The sequence below is a fragment of the Dipodomys merriami genome, unplaced genomic scaffold (genome assembly GCF_024711535.1).
Source record: "Dipodomys merriami isolate MVZ:Mamm:240054 unplaced genomic scaffold, mDipMer1.0.p SCAF_9, whole genome shotgun sequence".
NCBI classification, from domain to species: domain Eukaryota; kingdom Metazoa; phylum Chordata; class Mammalia; order Rodentia; family Heteromyidae; genus Dipodomys; species Dipodomys merriami.
In genome coordinates, this window is record NW_027206512.1 from 12967172 (window position 1) to 12980988 (window position 13817).

At 38.6% G+C, this 13817-nt stretch overlaps 2 pseudogenes across 1 annotated transcript; one reads left to right on the forward strand and one right to left on the reverse strand.

Moving 5' to 3' along the window:
• Positions 1 to 1920: 1920 nt before the first annotated feature.
• LOC138820720 (large ribosomal subunit protein eL30 pseudogene) lies at positions 1921 to 2257 on the reverse strand (annotated as a pseudogene).
• Positions 2258 to 2728: 471 nt separating this feature from the next.
• On the forward strand, positions 2729 to 5050 carry LOC138820948 (tumor protein p63-regulated gene 1-like protein pseudogene; annotated as a pseudogene). The gene is made up of 2 exons (XR_011370021.1): positions 2729 to 2751; positions 4217 to 5050. The product of XR_011370021.1 is annotated as a tumor protein p63-regulated gene 1-like protein pseudogene (transcript).
• The last annotated feature ends 8767 nt before the right edge of the window (positions 5051 to 13817 follow it).

Here is a 13817-nt window from a genome sequence, read left to right on the forward strand (position 1 = left end):
GCACAAGAACAGACCTCAGGACCAATGGAATAGAACTTAAGACCAAGAAATGAACCCACAGACTTATAGCCACCTAATCTTCCATAAGGGAGCTTAAAAAAATGGAAGAAAGACAGTCTCTTCAGTAAATGGTGCTGGCAAAATTGGTTAAATAGCTGTAGAAAACTAAAGCTAGATCCTTATGTATCACCCTGCACCAGAATCAACTCCAAATGGATCAAAGACCTCAGAATCAAAGCAGACACCATGAAAACATTCCAGGAAGGAATAGAAGAAACCCTAGGTTTGACTTACTTCACTTAATATGATTTTTTCCAAGTTTTTCCATTTCCTTACAAATGGAGCAGTATCATTCTTTCTGATGGAAGCTTAGAATACCATTGTGTGTGTGTAATATGTGTGTGTGTTTGTGTTTGTGTGTGTGTGTGTGCATCGCAAGCAGAAAAGGTCAAAAGCCATGTATATATGATGATATAAGATGATGCTAAGTGAAATGAAACATAAGATAGGGACACAAATGGTTTTATCTTTTGGAGGGTTATTTTTAATGTATTTATAATGTTCTATGTGATGTTTTCATTTCTTTTATATGTTCTTCCCCCATGGTATAACCCCTTTTTTCACTGTATTTGATTCTGGTACCCTGAATCTTGTATATACATTTTTCTAATTTGAGGAAGGGAAAGGAAATAACAAAATGCTGAAATAAGGATACAGGTTGACCATTGTAACAATGAGATGTACAAGACACTATGTTGAAAATGAACTTTACAACTTCGGGGTGGAGGGTAGGGAGGAGTTGGGCAGGTGGAGAGGGAGGGGATGGTAGGGGAAAACAAAGGAGGGGGTAACAATGCTCGATAGGAAATGTACTCATTACCTTTCTCATATAAGTGTAATCCCTCTGTACCGTTTCTTTACAATAAAAAATACATACAAAAAAAGCAAAAATAGAGGCATATTATAGATATGTGTGGCAAATTGCATATGCTTCTATTTACACTTACGTTCCCGTCTACTTTTATTAATTTCTGTTATTGTTGTTGTTGTTTTTGGTCAGTTGTGGGGCTTGAACTCTGGACCTGGGCGTTGTCCCTCAGCTCTTCAGTTCAAGGTGAGCACTCTACCACTTGAGCCACAGCACCACTTCCAGTTTTCTGGTGGTTAATTGAAGATAAGTGTTCACAAACTTTCCTGTCTGGGTGACTTTGAACCGTGATCCTCAGTCTTCTGAGTAGCTAGGATTACAGGTGTGAGCCAAAAGATCTTGGCTTTTTTTTCTTTTTCTTTTTAATTTAATTTTGTTTTGTTGTAAAGGTGATGTACAGAGGGGCTACAATTACATAAATAATGTAATGAGTACATTTCTTAAAGAACATTGTTACCCACTCTCTCCTTCTTCCACTTTCCCTCCCCGCCAACTCCTCCCCCCACCAAGTTGTAAAGTTCATTTCCAACCTAGTGTCATCTTGGTATTGCTGTTGCATTGTTTCACCCTTGGTCCTTGTTTCACCATTTTGTTATTCACCTTTCCTTCCCCAAATGAGCTAACTGTATATATAAAACACATGGTACCAGAATCAAAAACAGGGGATAAACCAAAAGGAAAAAAGAAAAAGAAAGAAAGAACTTTATGCAATATATTAAAAACAACAACATCAACAATAACAAAAATCCTCATTTCCATATCTTGGAGGTCATTTCAATTAGCATCATTTTATATGGTCATATGTGCATAGCTATTGAGCTATTGTGATCCTCTGCTAGGACTATCCTACACATATACAAATTATTACAGATAAGGGAAATCATGGAGCTTATGTTTCTTTGGGTCTGACTTACGTCACTTAATATGATTTTTTGTTTGTTTGTTTTTAAACTAGCTCTGCCAAGATCTATTAAAGAAAATTTGTGCACTCCTTACTTTTCTCCAGTTTGTTCTGGCAAGCTTCTAATGATATCAGAATCACTGAATCAATGATAGCTAGTGTCCATACTCTGTAGTATTTTCCACATGCTGTGCCTAGTTCAATATTATTGCCACTGCAGTAATAAACACCAGTTTTTCCAAAGTAGCATAGTATTCTATTTCAGATTCCCTCAAGGCTGGGAAGTTGTTGGCAAGGATGACTTTGCCCTGTCTGATTATCTTCAGAGTCTGCTTGAACCCCAGCACATACTCTCCACTTTTCGTAACAAGTTGGAGTCTAGAGTTGATCGACTCCAGAGACTTTTTCTTCTTCTTGGTGACCACCATTTTCCTGTCTTACGTGTAGGAGAGCTCCCAACCGAAAGCAGCTGACAAGATGGCTGAGTGAAAAGAAAGGGAACATCCCTTAATATGATTTTTTCCAAGTCTTTTCATTTCTTTATGAATGGGGCGATGCCATTCTTTCTTATGGAAGCATAGAATTTCTATATATACACCACATTTTCTTGATTCATTCATCTACGGAAGGGCATCTGGGTTGGTTCCGTATCTTAGCTATGATAAATAATGCTGCAATGAACATAGTTGTGATGGTAGCTTTAGTATGTCATTGTCTTGAGATCATTTGTAAATACCTAGAAGTGGGATTGCTGGGTCATAAGAAAGCTCTATGTGTAGTCTTTTGAGGAACCTCCATACTACTTTCCAGAGTGGTTGAACCTGTTTCCATTCCCACAATGTAGTAGCTTTCCCTTTTGGTCACATCCCCACCAGTATCTGTTATTAAATTTCTTGATAATGGCCATTCTAAATGGGGTGAGGTGGGATCTCAATGTGGTTTTGATTTGCATTTCTTTTATGGCCAGAAATGATGAACATTTCTTCATTAGTTTATTGGCCATTCTTATTTCCTCTCCAGAGAAGTCTATTTTTAATTCACACACACACAAATCAATAATTAATAATTAATGTTGCATACACAGGAGCTTTATTTTTAAGAATTTCAATTCAGAAACAATTCAGATAGTGGTGAAAATTCTGCAGTGGCTTAAGCCACTCTCTACAGAAGGCAAAAAACAATTTTTGTAGAAAGCAAAAAAAAACCCTACAATTATTTCTGTGCAAACAAGGCTTGGAGTCCATGCGTCTACAGTTGATCAATCAAATCTGTACTTACTGACTAATCTGCATCAACAGCCTGCCAGATATCTAGGAACTCTGAGGATGCTTTCTCTCTCAACAAATGCCTCCATATTACATGACTTCACAGGCCCATGAACCAGCAAGCCTGGTTCCTTGGAAAGCCTTACTTGGGGACACAATTTAGGAATCAAAGTTCTGTTTTTAAAACTTCCCTGTGCTGGACTTTCTCATTTTCTTTTCCAGATTCACCCTGTTCTATTCCTTTAGAAGTTGGTCTCTGTGGATCCCTTGATTCCCTTGTCCTTAAATTTCTGATCAAGATTCCACAATGAGGAACAACATCAGAAAATATACATAAGGTACTGATTTCCCAGGTGAAGAGAAATCATGGAGAATGGAAAAAATTTAAAGCAATCTGGGCATCCATAGCACAAGCCTGTAACACTTGCTACTCAGGAGGCTAAGATCTGAGGACCACGGTTCAAAGACAGTCTGGGGAAGGAAAGTTCTTGATGCTCTGATCTCCAATTAATCACCAAAATGCCAGAAGTAGAGCTGTGGCTCAAGTGGTACAGAGACAGAGACAGCACGTAGGTGCCCAGTTCAAGCTCCAGGACTAGAACACACAACATACAAAAATACAAGCAACACATACACACACACACACACACACACCATACCACACCACACCATCACCAGCCTACAGCCTCAACTTTGCACCCACTCCATGCTCCTCTACGGATCCATACCATAAAAATACAAAACAAGGAAAGAAAAGTCAAAATGCATACCCCTTGCTAATCAACACACACACACACACACACACACACACACACACACACACACACATACACACACCACCACCACCACCACCACACCATCACCAGCCTACAGCCTCAACTTTGACCCTCTCCACGTTCCTCTTATCAATCCAAACCACCTTGTAGGAGGCCCCTACTCCTTATGTGGAATATATAATCTTCTACTGTAGAAGGTCCTAAACCTAGTCTCTATTTCTTGTTAAAGAGCCTGATTCCTTCCCCCTAGGCCTTCACTAGAAATTCTCTTTGCTAAATTCTCTTTTCCTCACTGAATATCTGAACTCTGCTCTGCTGAGATATTAACAAAAGAAACTCCATGAAGACCGAAAGAACAGAGGTGGAGGCCAGGAACGGGCGCGCCTCCACACCAGACGCTGTGGCCACTCAGTGTCCACGATCCCACACGCAGGGAGTACTTCGTGTTCCAGCCCCGCACCATGGAGCAGGCGGTGGAGGAGATACGTGCAGTGGTCCAGCCGGTGGAGGACGGAGAGATTCAGAGAGTGTGGCTGCCGACCGAGGTGGACCACTGGAACAACAAGAAGGAAAGGCCAGTGCTGGTCATCGACCAGTCGCTGCTCATCTGTAAACACGACCTTATGGGCTTTCAGTGTCAGCAGGTGGTCAGGGTAGCGCTCCGGGCGGTGAACTCCATCTCCTACGGTGGACACCATCTCCTATGGGGAATCCCAGTTTCCTTTCAAGTCACTCAACCAGCCAGAAGGCTTTGGGGTTCGCATTCAGTGGAATAAGCAGAACCGCCCTTCTTTCATCAGCAGGTGGAACCCCTGGTCCCCAGCGTGACCTACGCCACTTTCGTAGGGCACGCGATGGCAGGGGTGGACATGAGGGCGGCGTTTCTGGGCCAACTGGAAAGCTTCAAGGCTTTGTTAATCCAAGCTGTCAAAAGAAAAAAGGCCCAGAAAGTCTTTTGCCAGGACAAGGTAACAGCGTGCTGGTCCTGGAGCACCCACTCTTCATTGAGACCTCCTTGGGGTTGATGTCCTTCATCAACAACGAAGCCAAACTGGGTTACTCCAGGACCAGGGGGAAAAATAGGCTTCTGAGCATCAGCATGGTGGGCGCACCCCAGGCTGGTGGTGGGCTGCAGGGGTGGGGCTGTAGGGATCTGAGCACAGTTAGAACAGTCAAGTAGATTCTAAGTATTTAGTCAGATGTTGGATGCCAGCGGATGCAACACTGGGCGTAGAATTTGGTAGCTGAGATCCAATCCACTTTTTAAGCTCAATACTAAAGTAGCCTGCATATAGGACACAAGCACAAGGCAGCCAGGGCTGCTTAGCTCCTAGTGAACAGTAGCTCTTGTAAATACGTTCAGCTCAAAGTTATCCTCTTTCTAGAATCAATCCAAATTGTGTTAATAATTGGCATCTTGCCCAGGCATAAAAAAGGTTAGTCCTTAACATAATTTATAATTTGAGGGAGTCGCCATTGATCATTATTTGCACACAATTTTGACAGCTAGATGCATCTTAAATTTGTGTTCTATCCATGTTTAAAGGGGGCTGGGGAGTTTGCTTATTAAAGATGCACTTTCATAAAAGGCAGGAAAGGAAGGAAGGAAGGAAGGAAGGAAGGAAAGAAGGAAGGAAGGAAGGAAGGAAGGAAGGAAGGAAGGAAGGAAGGAAGGAAGGAAGGAAGGAAGGAAGGAAGGAAAGGAAGGAAGGAAGGAAGGAAGGAAGGAAGGAAGGAAGGAAGGAAGGAAGGAAAGGAAGGAAGGAAGGAAGGAAGGAAGGAAGGAAGGAAGGAAGGAAGGAAGGAAGGAAGGAAGGAAAGAAGGAAGGAAGGAAGGGAGGGAGGGAAGGAAGGAAGGAAGGAGTGAAATCATGTTGAGCTAATTTTCCCACTAAATCCTAATCACTTGTTAATAAATGAGAATGTTCCTTGATAAGCCACTCTTTAGCAAGAATTCAAACTTCTGACTCCAAAAGAGTGAGCCACTGAGGAGACATGTAATAAATAAGCAAGTAAAATGGATTTGGTGATAACCACTGAAGAACAGCTGCAGACCCAAAAGGACAGCAGCGCAGGAAAGAGACTTCAGAAAAGAGGAAAGCTGAGAACCATCTATTTGAGTCCTAAAGGATATTAAAAAACAATTAATCTATCAGTTTGCAACTTTGCCAGGACCAATTTTACTTGCCCCTTGGTTCCCACTAGTATTTTAACTCAGTATCTAGTGACTTCATAGAAGAAAATCTATTGTTATTTTCTTTAAACTCCACTTTTGGGGGTGGAGGTGGCTGCTGAACTGGGATATTGAACTCAGCATCTTGCTCTTGCCAGGCAGTTGCTCTACATCTTGAGCCACACTTAACAGCCTCTATATCTATTGATTATTTGGGTGGCGGGGGCAGGGAGGTGATCCTGAGGCTTGAACTCAGGACCTGGGTGCTCTCCCTGAGCTCCTTTCATTCAAGGCTAGCACTCTACCGCTTGAGCCACAACCACCACTTCAGGCTTTTTCTGTGATTAATTGGAGATAAGAGTCTCACAGACCCCCCCCTCCTCCCGCCCCAGCTGGCTTTGCACCTCGATGTTCAGATCTCAGCCTCTTGAGAAACTAGGATCACAGGCATGAACCAATGGCACCTGGCTGTATTATGTAGGGTATTATTCAATGCCTGGGCTAGCCTCATCTACAATCCTCCTGCTTGTTTTTCCCCACATAGCTGAGGGTGACTGACATGCACCATTGCACCCGGACATTAGTTAGATGGAGTCTCCTGCACTTATTTTGGCCCTGGCTGGCTTTAAATCACAATACCTTGATCTCTTCCTACCCAGCAACTGGAATGACAGCCTTGAGCCACCATCCCCAGCTTCTTCAGTACTTTTTCTTAAATAAAGAGCTGAATGCTGATTTTTTATTTTATTGCACATATTTTACAAGCAAAGACCCAAACAAAATCCATTTTCTTCTAATGAGAGTTTCCAAGATTAGTTTCCTAGCTACATAGGAAAAGAGGCCAGTGTGCAAGATTACACCGATTACACATCACCTCTGGTAATACAGTCCTTTCAACTTGCAACTCTCGCCATCTAGTGACATAATATGGCCTTACAACTTAACAAAACCAAGAAACTGATTTAAGCTCTGAAAAAACACTGGAAATTCTTGGTTTCCTATTTAAAACAATTATTCTAAAGGAATTTCCAAAACATGGCACTGAATGGTACCAGTTTGATGTCTGAAGTAATGAAAGCTAATTATAAATATTTATCATAATATTATAAATATTAATTATAAATACTAAAACCAAAATTTGCTTTTACACTTCTTTCCTTCTTTAAATTAGGGTCAACAGCCTCCAAGTAAATTGAAAGTAAACTTGTTTGAAAATCTGCATTAGGAATTTCTAATCTATTATTATAGTTTTCTACAACAGTCCAGAATATTTGATTCCTGGCTAGGACTTACTCTTACTGACTGGCAAACGATTTCCTTCTCACTGTGTCCCTGCCTAGTAAAGAGACTGTGTAAGTTCTCTGCTGATACCTAAGTCTATCTTTTTTTTCTTTTTTTCAGTCGGTCATGGGACTTAACTCTGGGCCTGGGCACTGCCTCTCAGCTGTTCAGCTTAAGGCTAGCGCTCTACCACTTGAGCCACAGCACCACTTCTGTTTTTTTCTGTTTATGTGGTGCTGGGGAAGCTAACCCAGGGCCTGATACATGCAAGGCAAGCACTGTACCACTGAGCCACCTTGCCAGTCCCCTAATTCTATCTTATCAGAGTTCTTCCCTCTGACCTCATTTAGCTTTAATTTATTCCTTCCTCCAGATACAATTGCATAACCAACAATATCTGCAGATTCTGCAGAGACATAAATCTGTTTCTATCAGTCCTACTGAAACATAAATTCTACAGATGTGCTTATCCATAGCTCTTTGGGTAGATGGCACAGAAGGATTATAATTCCTGGAGTTTTAAATTTGCTGGTATTTTAAAGTACAGAATTTATTATGCAATCACAAAATGGCTAAATATTCTCATAAATTCAAAAAAACAAGTATTTATAAGGAAATCTTATTTTGCAGTTCTGTGAAGATTTTTCGTGTGTACCTACTAAACTTTCAATAAACAATAAAATGGAGCCAGGCACCAGGGATTCATGCCAGTAATTCTAGCTACTCAGGAGGCTTAGATCTGAGGATCATGGTTCAAGACCAGCCCAGGTGGAAAAGTCCCCATGAGAATCTTATCTCCAAATACCCTCTCAGAAGCGGAGCTGTGGCTCAAAATGATACAGTGCTAGCCTTGAGCAAAATTGCTCAGGGACAGCACCCAGGCCCTGTGTTCAAACCGTGTGTGTGTGTGTGTGTGTGTGTGTGTGTGTGTGTGTGTGTGTGTGTGTGTGTGTGTGTGTGTGTGTGTGTGTGTGTGTGTGTGTGTGTGTATTGGGTAATATATGAAGAGGAAGTTCACTAAACATAATTCTACGGTCCTTGAAAGCACCAATGGGTTTCTTTCCAGTGTTACATTTTTCATGCCTAAAACCGTGGCAGGTATATGGGTAGTAGACATTGTCTCATAGGCTATCTACTCATCATTTATTTGCACATACTCATGTTTTGTTTTGAACTCAGGGCCCAGGTGCTATCCAGTATCCCAGAGCCATTTTTGCTCAAAGTTAATAGTGTGCTACCGTTTAAGTCACAGCTTCACATCTGGCTTTTTGGTTTGGGTTTTGGTTTTGGTTTTCTTTGGAGGGGTGCTGGTTAATTGTAGATAAGAATCTCACAGACTTTCCTACCCAAGCTCAGGTAAGATTACAAAGGAGAGCCACCAACACATGGCTAACCCCAGCAGTAATAAGTAGATAAGTAGCTATCTAGTATTGAGTCTTTTTATGAATGTCAAATGATCATGAATTTCAACCAGAGTTATTCATGCTCTGATATAAACTCTAAAACTACATTTTTGAGACACATTTTAAGCACTGTAAACTTGACAAAGGACATATACATGTTGATTTTTTAAAACTGGTGATCATTCTCTTAAATGATAATTCCTACTATATCTCAATGCTTCCAGTGGTGTGCTCCTAACTAATAAGACTTGTAAAAATCATGCTTCTCCTGGGCATCTTCTAACAGTTCTGCTCTCTCTGAGGGTTTATCCCAGATGAAACAAACATAAGGATGGTCTAGCCATTGTAAGTGCTCGGTGTGAGCCACAGGCTCACATTTTATGTTCAGCAATTACCACTGAGAGGCCTTGAATTTCACACACTTTCAGGTTCTCATCAAGTCTGTCTGACTACACAATGAAAGTGTATTCCTTTTAGTCAAACACATTTTTAAAACATTCCTTTTTCTTCTTTTGTTTTCCTTTTGAACACAAGGACATACTATGCAGCCAGGTCACCTTGTCCTCATAATTCTCCTACCTCAGCCTCCAGAATGCCCAGGTTACAAGCATTTGCTACCACACTCCCTTTCTTTCTTTACCATATATTAATTATAGAAGGATTTCACTGTGATATTTCTATACCTGCATATAATTCCCTATGATCATATTCACCTCTCTATTAGTTTCTGACACTTTGCCTCTTGTACAATTTTCAATAAATTTCATTATTTCATTTTCACACATGCAATCATTAATGTGCTTCAATCATATCTATCCCTTCATCACCCTCTCTATTCATTATCGCCTCCATATTGGTACCCACACACACACATATGCACACACACACACGCACACATGCATTTCCCTTTTACATTAATGTCATACTCTTTAATTACTAGCTCTAGATTTTACATATGAGAGAAAATATATTTTTTTCTCTCTAGCCTAGTTTTTCAGTTAACCTGATGACCTCCAGTTCCATCCATTTCCCTACAAACAACAGGACTGCCTTCTTTATAGCTAGATAATATTCTGAATAGATGGATAAATAAATAGATAATATTACACATTATGTACATTTTACATAAATATATATGATATATATTGCATATATACAACATATATGTGTATATGTACATATTTATATATATATATAACATTATATTTCCTTTATCCAGTTATTGTTCATTGGTGAATAGGCACCCAGGCTGATTTCATAGCCTGGATATTATGAATAGTACTGCTAAAGACATGCTGTTTATATTATATGTAGACATACATTACTTTGGACAAATGGATGGAGTGAGATAGCTGGATTATATCATCATTTTTAATATTTTTAGAAAAATATGTATTAATTTCCAAGATGTATATGCTAATTTATATTTCCTCCAAGAGCTTAAAAAGTCTCCTTATCCCCACATCTTGTGCAGTATTTGTTGTTGTTTCTTTTCCTGCCATTTTAACTAGGGTGAGAGGAAATCTCAATGTCATTTTTATTTGTGTTTCCTTTATGAGTAAGGATGTTGAACTTTTTTCATGTATTTATTGGCCATTTGTCCTTCTGTTAAAAATTATCCAATTGCTGGGCACTGGGGGCTTACACCTGTAATCCTAGCTACTCAGGAGGCTGAGATCTTTGGATTGTGGTTCAAAGCCAACCGGGACAAGAAAGTCTGTGAACCTCTTATTTCCAATTAGCCACCAGAAAACCAGAAGAGGAGCTGTGGCTCAAAGTGGTAGAGCACTAGCCTTGAATGAAAAAGCTCGGGGACAACAACCAGGCCCTAAGTTCAAATTCCATGACTAACAAATAAGTGTGTGCATATGCGTGTGTCCAATTAATTTTTCTACTTAGTAATTGAGTTATTCGTTTAATGCTTAATTTTTTGAGCTCTTATAAAGTTCTAGATATTAATCCCTTGTCCAATAAATAGTTGGAAATGATTTTTTTGTTCAGTAGGCTCTCTCTTAATTCTGGTAATTATTTCTTTCACAATGTGAAAGTGTTTTAATTTGATACAATTCCATTACTCAGTCCTTGTTATTATTTCCTGAGCCATTCATTCTTATTGGAAGTTAATACTTATGTTTATCTTGAAGTAATTTTTCCATGATTTCCTGTAGTTGTTTCAAAATTTCAGGCCTTACATTAAAGTCTTTTCTTTGTTTCAATTTGACATTTGTGCAGTATAAAACACGGGGATCTAGTTTTAGTCTTCGACATAGTGATAGCTGTTTCCTTTCAGCATCTTGTTGAAGAGGCTTTCTTTCTCCAGTGTATGTTTTTGGTAACTTTCTTTAAAGTAATCAGATATCGTAAAAGTGTGAGCTTATTTAAGGATTATCTATTGTATCCCACTGGTTTATGTGTCTGTGTTTGTGCCACTACTATTCTGTTTTGTTACTATAGCCCTGTACTATAAATTAAAATCAGGTATGATAATAGCTCTAGTATTTCTCTTCTTAAAAATTTCTTTGGCTTTTCTGGTCTTTTATGTTTCCATCTAAATATTTTGACTAGTTTTTATTTCTGTGAACAACAGCATTGAAATTTAAATGGGAATTGCATTATATCTGTTGATAGCTTCCAGTAGTATGACCATTTTTACAGAATTTATTCTGCTGATCCATAGGTCTTCCCACTCTATGTGTCTTCTTCAACTTTTTTCCTCATTTTATACTTTACAGTTCAGAGGGTTTTATCTCCTTAGTTAAGTATATTCCTAGTGGCTTCTGAGGCTATTATCAATGGGATTACTTTCTTCATTTCCTTTTCAATGTGTTCATTATTAGTATACCAAAAAAGCTACTGATTTTTGAAGGTTCATGTTGTATCTTGCTACTTTGTCCAAACTATTTATGGGATCTAAGAGTTTCTTTTGGTAAAGCCTTTAGGAGTTTTTAAGTAAAAGATGATGTCATCTGCAAATAGAGATAAACTAACTTCTTCCTGTCCTATCTATATCCCTTTTATTTCTTTCTCTTGAATTACTGTTCTGACTAGAAATTCAAGCACTATTTTGAGTAATAGTAAGAAAGTGGAAATCCTTGTCTTGTGACTAATTTTAGAGGAAATATTTTTAGTTTTTATCCATTTAGCATAATACTAGCTATAAGTTTGTCATAAATATATATATATATATCATATATTATATACATTCCTTCTAATCCCAGGTACCTCAGGGCTTTTATTATGACATGATGCTGAATCTGCTAGAGACTTTTTCTGCATCTATTGAGATGATCATGTGATTTTTGTCCCTTATTTTGTTTAAGTGCTGTATTACATATTTTTATTGGCATATGTTGAAACAATTTTGTACTACCAGAGTAAAATGGAGTAAGGAGATTCTAACTTATGAGTTAATATGTTGTTGAAATCATAGGCTTAATCTTTTTAAGTAAGCAGTTGTGGAAAATGAACATTCTTTAAGTTAATTTTAGTATCTGAGAAGATCATACCAGAAATTCTGTGAAAACAGTTTCTAATCTCCATCTCAAGTTGATAGTTAAGATTTCAGTGAGCAAGGTTAGGATATGAATGAGCAGAAGTATTGTCAAAGGGTGTGAGAGTCAGGTATTGAGACAAATTTGGAAGATAGCAATTTGAAATTTCTGAGTAATTTAACTTTGTTAATAAAACATATGCAGGCTGGGAAGGTGGCTCAGTGGTAGAGCGCTTGCCTTGCATGCCTGAGGCCCTGGGTTCGATTCCTCAGCACCACATAAGCAAAAAGAAAAAAGCCAGAAGTGGCGCTGTGGCCCAAGTGGTAGAGCGCTAGCCTTGAGCTGAAGAGCTGAGGGACAGCGCCCAGGCCCAGAGTTCAGGCCCCACGACTGGACCCCCAAAAAAAAAAAAACCATATGCATGTGTTATAATCTCTTCTGTATGGCTACTATGCCATACAGTTCCATATACACCAGCTCCCGTAGGATCTGGAGGAGTTAGCGAAACTAATATTTTATTCTCTTGTGTAAGAGCATATTCAATGGAACTGAATCTTGCTGATGTCCTAATGTCAGATTTAGTTGTTGAGAATATATTCTTCAATTAATAAAAAGATTATATATACACAAACATGCATATATATGCACACATGTATTCATGTATGTGTTTTAATAACATATTAAAAGAAATTAATGTCAAATAAATCTGAAGGAAATTATATTAATTTTATAAGAAATATCTGGTTGCTGGTTGAAATGCACATTCTTAAATTCCACCCTAAATATAAAGAATATGAATTGCTCTAAGTAGATCTGACAAGTTTCTGAAGTGTTTTAAGTGTTATTCTAAAGTTTAAGGACCATTGAAACAGACTAGAGTTTTCCTAAGCAACCCTCATTCCATGGTAATCCATTTAAACTAGTCATATTTAAATCATGGCATTGATCTAATCCCAAAGGCAACACTGATCTCATAAAAAATACAACAATATGAAATCAACCCCTATTTCGAATTTCCCCCTGAGGAAAACAGCTCATAAATACTGAAGTTCAAACAACCCTTCAGTCAACTCAGGACAGTTGAAGTGTTTTACAACTGATTATTCAAGCTATTGATAGAAGGTTTGCAAAAGCAGCAACTTCTCTATTGGTTCACTGCTATATCCTCAGTGCCTAAAAGAACACCTGGAGTATGTTCATTCATATGTTGCCAGGAACTCAGGATATAAATTTTTGATGCTGCTCAATGTATGTTACTATAAGCACCTTCCTTTTAGAAAATTTTCATTTTCCTTTTATAAAGTTCTACTGCTTTTATTTAGAGACAGCCTAGAATTCATTAAAAACCACTTTGTTAGAAAAACATAAAGAACCAAGATGTCTAGGGAAGTCATGATTTAAAAAGTATCTAACACTAACAAAGATTTATTATGATGTAAGATCATCGGCATAACAAGGAATATTTTTTCTTATTTTTCCATTCTAATGTTGACAAGAACATTGATAAATGTAAATGTAAAATGTGTTGCCTTAGATAAACATTCTCAGCACCATGTTTCACTCTAACATTTTATAGCTATCACAAAGGTCAAGTCACAA